At 43.7% G+C, this 6601-nt stretch overlaps 1 non-coding gene across 1 annotated transcript; it reads left to right on the forward strand.

The window, feature by feature from the left end:
• The first annotated feature begins 3821 nt into the window (after nucleotides 1–3821).
• On the forward strand, nucleotides 3822–3894 carry TRNAG-CCC. Its single transcript has one exon. It is a non-coding gene; the product is annotated as a tRNA-Gly (tRNA).
• The last annotated feature ends 2707 nt before the right edge of the window (nucleotides 3895–6601 follow it).

Here is a 6601-nt window from a genome sequence, read left to right on the forward strand (position 1 = left end):
TTATAAAGGGGAAGAATTTAACGTGAGCCTGTCTCTATGAAGTCGGATATGAACGCTGCCCCCCGTGGGATGGTCCTGGGGATTGAAGGACCCCAGCATGGATCTGACACCTAAGGGCCCCCAGTACTCTTAGGCCCATTCCTCCCTGACTCCTTTGCACTCTCATGTTGCCTTCTCAGACGCTAGGACTTGCAGCTTACCTTCGTCCTCAGATGCCCTGTAGGGGATGGAAAAGACTCAGTGACCAGGTGATAACCTCCTAAGAATAATATAGCCAGGGAGCCATGAGCCTTGCTTCTAGTACTAGAATCTGCTAGTAACCAGCTCAGTGACCTTGAGAAAGTTACTTTGACACTTTGAGCCTCAGTTTCCTCATCTTTATAATGGACAGGATTTACAAGAAGAGCACTAAGGTCCCTCCTAATTTGACGGTTGTGGGTCTCCAGACCTGCGCTCCATTCCCTCTATGCCTCTAATGGCTCGTGTGACAAAGTACCAGTTCAACATGAAGATCGTCTCAATACTTTATTTGATATCAGTGTTTTCTCCCTTAACTGAATGTATTTCCTATTGTCTTAAGGTTTTTTCATTATGAAATAGATGAAACAGATAAAGTAATATGTTTACACATATCTATTATACACACATAGAGAGGGAGCACACTCATACGTGTTTGTTAAAAATAATTTTTTAAAGACCAGGTGCAATCAATTCAGTTTAAGGAGAAGACCATGTCCACACTTCTGATTTGTCATGTGTGTCCTTTTTTTTTAACATCTTTATTGGAGTATAATTGCTTTACAATGGTGTGTTAATGTCTGCTGTATCACAAAGTGCATCAGCTATATGTACACATATATCCCCATATCTCCTCCCTCTTGTGTATCCCTCTCACCCTCCCTATCCCACCCCTCTAGGTGGTCACAAAGCACCGAGCTGATCTCCCTGTGCTATGCGGCTGCTTCCCACTAGCTATCTATTTTACGTTTGGTAGTGTATATATGTCCATGCCACTCTCTCACTTTGTCACAGCTTACCCTTCCCCCTCCGCATCTCCTCAAGTCCATTCTCTATGCCTGCATCTTTATTCCTGTCGTGCCCCTAGGTTCGTCAGAACCAACTGGTTTTTTTTTTAGATTCCATATATATGTGTTAGCATACGGTATTTGTTTTTCTCTTTCTGACTTACTTCACTCTGTATGACAGACTCTAGGTCCATCCACCTCACTACAAATAACTCAATTTCGTTTCTTTTTATGGCTGAGTAATATTCCATTGTATATATGTGCCACATCTTCTTCATCCATTCACCTGTCGATGGACACTTAGGTTGCCTCCATGTCCTGGCTATTGTAAACAGAGCTGCAGTGAACATTGTGGTACATGACTCTTTTTGAATTATGGTTTTCTCAGGGTATATGCCCAGTAGTGGGATTGCTGGGTTGTATGGTAGTTCTATTTTTAGTTTTATAAGGAACTTCCATACTGTTCTCCATAGTGGCTGTATCAATTTACATTCCCACCAACAGGGCAAGAGGGTTCTCTTTTCTCCACACCCTCTCCAGCATTTATTGTTTGTAGAATTTTTGATGATGGCCATTCTGACTGGTGTGAGGTGACACCTCATTGTGGTTTTGATTTGCATTTCTCTAATGATTAGTGATGTTGAGCATCCTTTCATGTGTTTGTTGGAAATCTGTATATCTTCTTTGGGGAAATGTCTGTTTAGGTCTTCTGCCCATTTTTGGATTGGGTTTTGTTTTTTTGATATTGAGCTGCATGAGCTGATATTGAGGTTTAATCTTGGAGATTAATCCTTTGCCTGTTGCTTCATTTGCAAGTATTTTCTCCCATTCTGAGGGTTGTCTTTTCATCTTGTTCATGTTTTCCTTTGCTGTGCAAAAGCTTTTAACTTTCATTAGGTCTCATTTGTTTATTTTTGTTTCTATTTCCATCCCTCTAGGAGGTGGGTCAAAAAGGATCTTGCTGTGATTTATGTCAAAGAGTGTTCTTCCTATGTTTTCCTCTAAGAGTCTTATAGTGTCTGGCCTTACATTTAGGTCTTTAATCCATTTTGAGTTTATTTTTGTGTATGGTGTTAGGGAGTGTTCTAATTTCATCCTTTGACATGTAGCTGTCCAGTTTTCCCAGCACCACTTATTAAAGAGGCTGTCCTTTCTCCACTGTACATTCCTGCCTCCTTTATCAAAAATAAGGTGACCATAGGTGCATGAGTTTATCTCTGGGTTTTCTGTCCTGTTCCATTGAATCTGTATTTCTGTTTTTGTGCCAGTACCATACTGTCTTGATTTCTGTAGCTTTGTATTATAGTCTGAAGTCCAGGAGCCTGATCTCTCCAGCTCCATTTTTCTTTCTGAAGATTGCTTTGGCGGGCTTCCCTGGTGGCGCGGTGGTTGGGAGTCCGCCTGCCGATGCAGGGGACGCGGGTTCGTGCCCCGGTCCAGGAAGATCCCACATGCCGCGGAGCGGCTGGGCCCGTGAGCCATGGCCGCTGAGCCTGCGCGTCCGGAGCCTGTGCTCCGCAACGGGAGAGGCCACAACAGTGAGAGGCTTGCATACCGGAAAAAAAAAAAGTTCTTTTTACTCGTATATACTAAACTTTTACGATAATGAACGGTTATTAAAATTTTATCGACTATTCTTTTCTATGTCTATTAAGATAAGGTGATGTTTCTCTTCACTTCTGTGAATAGAGTAGATTACATTAATGTGTTCTATAATGTTGCTGTGAATTTGCATTCCTGGAATAAACCCCAGTTGCTCACAATGTACCATCTTTTTGTATATACACTCCTCTTCAGACTGGCAATATTTTATTTCGAATTGTTTCATTATGCTCATTAATGAGATTTGGATATAATTTTCCTTTCCTTCACTTTACACCAAACCTTGTTTGGCGGTAGAATCAAGGTGACTCCACCCTCTTAAAGTAAGTTGTATGGTAGCCTCTGTTTTTCACTTCTTTGAAAAAATTTATGTAATATTAGCAATAATCCGTTTCTTGAACATCTAACTCAACTGTAAAATCATTGTGGGTCTAACGTTCTCTTTGTGGGAAGAGTTTCAATTATTTATTCAGTTACTAGACGGAAAATAGAGTTACTAGGGGGCCCAGGGATGGAGGAGGAATGTTCGTTCGGGATTGAGCCTGTTTATAAACTGAGAGGAAAAAACCATCATGGGGTAGATTGAAGATAATCTGCAATTGTTAGGAAGGAATGGAAGTAGAGGGAGACCCATGAGAGACTAGAGTAGGTAATTCCAATCTAACTGGGGGCTTGGGCAGGCCAGTGGAGCCAGCTCTACTCTTTAGAGACAGGATGGAAATAAAAGACAGTGGGATACATCTGAAGGTGATAAAAGCCTGAAGCAGAAGGAATACTTGTCTGGTGGGCTTTATTTTCTTTGGGAAGTAGAAAGTAGGCTTTCCTGCCTAGAGAGGAAGAGTTGGAATTAGGGCTTGAGGAAAATAGAAACATGGATCAGTGGAGGAGAAGAAGAGGTGAGCAGGGACAGGTGTTGGCTTCATGTGATGTGAGAAGAGGGCAAGTCACTGGGCTGGAGCTTGAACTCCTGGGTCTATAGCAGGAACAAAGGGAGCTCAGGGGCTATGAATTAGGGCAATTACATGAAGTTGGTTGAAGAGATGGGTCATGATAGACTGAAAGAAAACAAGAGAACTGGGGAGTGGATGTCTGTGAAGTTAAAAAAGAAAAAAGAAGTGTAGTAGAAGAATGGGAGAGAAAGAGGAAGCAGAAAGACAGATGCTGTGATCAGAAAGGACAACAGGTCAGAGGACTTCCCTGGTGGTCCAGTGGTTACGACTCTGCACTCCCATTGCAGGGGGCCCAGGTTCGATCCCTGGTCGGGGAACTAAGATCCCGCATGCCACGTGGCTTGGCCAAAACCAAAAGGACAGGTCAGAATTTATGCTGGTCAAGTTGGCCTTTCCAGGTTTGGGGTTGGGTTAAGGATCAACCCAAAGACAATCCTAATGAGATGATGGGAGGGAAATGGAAGGGGACTTCCAGGTAAGAGACAAGGGAGCCAGGGCTGAAAGACCAACTGCAGTGACAGTCTTCCTTCATTCTGCCCTTACCATTCGCTTCGGAGTGTTAAGGAATTTACATAACATCATGTAATTTAATCCTCCCACAGCTAATGAGGGGAGCCCTGATACTATCTCCAATTTGCAGACGAAAAGCTGATGCTCAATTAGGACATTCCTCAGATGGCGTCTGAATGAAGGTCTTTCTAATCCAAAAATCTTTACATTTAAGGGATATCCAACACTGTTAAAGAGGCCAAGAATTGGGATGAGTTATTCCTGGGAAATAAAATCTCACAGTAATAGCAGGACTTTTGGTGGAGAGAGCTTTTGAGTCAACAAACGCCAGAGTGAGGAGAAGTGAAGGGTGGGAAAATCAGGAACCCTGGGTCCTACGCCTTCTCATCCATCAAAAGTGGGGGTTCCTGGGGCTTTGCAATGTTTATGGACACCGTGCAAGGCATAGTGGCATTTGTGGTCTATGAAGACAATCTTGATTTGCACAGTTACACAGGTACTGCCTAAGAGTCTCCCCTCCCCTTCCCTATTCTTCCTTTTTCCTCCAAAACAAACAAGCCTCCTGCTCTGACCCTTGGTACCACCGACTTCCCAAAATTGGCAAGAGAACCGAGTGAGGCATTTCACACTTAGCATCTTTCTCGATTCCTAGTGCCACCCTGGGAGTTAGATGTTATCATCCCCGTTTAAAAAACAACAAAATTTAAGCACAGAGGTTGAAATTTGGCTCGATACAAACGTCCCTTGCAATTGCAGAGCTTTTTGAGAAAACAGATCATTTACTGTATGATTTTGTATCCATGTTCTCCTCTTGATTTTGTTCTTGCCAAGGTCTCCTGGAGGAGACAAGTCCTGTGATCCCCACAGGCAGAGAAGGAGTGCTTCTCCCTCCAAGTCTCATAACCCATGAATGCTGCTGCCGGGACCAAGCCCTATAGCCTCTTTTGTCTTGCTCTCCTGTGATCTTTGCAAGAGGATCATGGTACTTCTTCCAGAATCAGAGACAAAGCGCCAATCTCCAGACTCAAATGCCTGGTGAGTTTCTTCAGTTTGGCTCAGGGCTCCCTGAAGACCTTGCTGAGCCTGGCACTCATTAAAGCTCCCTTGTCCTAAATCATCTGGCTTTAAGGGACAACTGAGGGACCACCAAAGCATCCTGCAGAAGGCAGAGCACAGGTCAGGGGAGTGAGTGCCAAGGCCCCTCATCCTAGATGCTGATCAGTTGGCCCAGCTTCAGGGTTGAATTATCTGTGTTAATTTCTAGTTTAGCCACTTACTAGCCGTACGCTCTTGAGTAGGGTCTGAACATCTCTGTACCTCAGTATCTCCATTTTTCAAAGCTCACAGCAATAGTCCTACGATAGAGGATGGTGACAAACGACCCTCAAATATAAGCATTCTATAACGGTTTCCTATAATATTAATGACGATGATGATTATTATTTAAACACATATGAAAACTGAGGCCCAGAGGACGCAAGAGAACTTTCAAGTTCCCACACTGAGCCGGAAGCCACAATTCTGTTTTGTTTTGTTTTTTTAACCTCAGCATCCTTCTTCCCTTACGAGGATGAATTGGGCTAATATGGGCAAAGTACCACTTCTGTCAGCTAGGGCTGCCATAACAAAGTGCCTCAGACTTGGTGGTTTAAACAACAGAAATTCATTTTCTCTGCATTCTGGAAGCCAGAAGTCCTAGATCAAGGTGTTCATGGGTTGACTTCTTATAAAGCTTCTCTTTGGCTTGTAGATGGCTGTCTTCTCCCTGTGTCTTCATAGGGTCTTCCCTCTTTGTGTGTCTGTGTCCTAATCTCCTCTTCTTATGAGGAATATGGGATTAGGACCCATTCTAGTGATCTCATTTTAACTCAGTTGCTTCTTTAAAGACCTTTTCTCCAAGTATAGTCACATTCTGAGGCACTGGGGGGAGGGGGGATTAGGACTTCAACATATGGATTTTGGAAAGGCGACATTCAACCCATAATAGATGCCGATTACAGATTCTGACAGAGAAAAGTTGCTCGGGAAATATTATTTTCACGGCATGGTTACTACTGTGCCTTCTCTCCAGACTTTGATGAAATTCCCACGTTGAAAATGTGTGATGTCCATTGAAAAGCCCCTCAGCCTTTTGTATGTGCCCCACAGAGGAGTTCACACAGTTCCAGGAGGCTGCTGTGTGCCCACGGGACCCTTCTGAGGAAAGAGAACTCGTGCAACTTTCTCTGCATAGAGTTGCTTTGGCTGGAGCCCATGAGCACTGAGTGGATTAAGCCCTACCTTCCTGCTCACCGGACCTTGGTCAGACATCAGTGCAAGTTCAATGCAACCATGGATGCACCTGTGGACACTGACCCTCAGTGTCTGTGGTATGGGCTGGTACTCCAGCCAAACGTAAATATTATATAGTTTGGTGGCTAGGAAACGTCTCCTTGGGGACAAATAGACAAACCAGAATTGAGTTTGATCTCATCTGCACCCACTGCATGTAAAAAGAGAAATCGAGAGAGCGCC

This window comes from Phocoena sinus, chromosome 17 (assembly GCF_008692025.1).
Source record: "Phocoena sinus isolate mPhoSin1 chromosome 17, mPhoSin1.pri, whole genome shotgun sequence".
NCBI lineage: Eukaryota > Metazoa > Chordata > Mammalia > Artiodactyla > Phocoenidae > Phocoena > Phocoena sinus.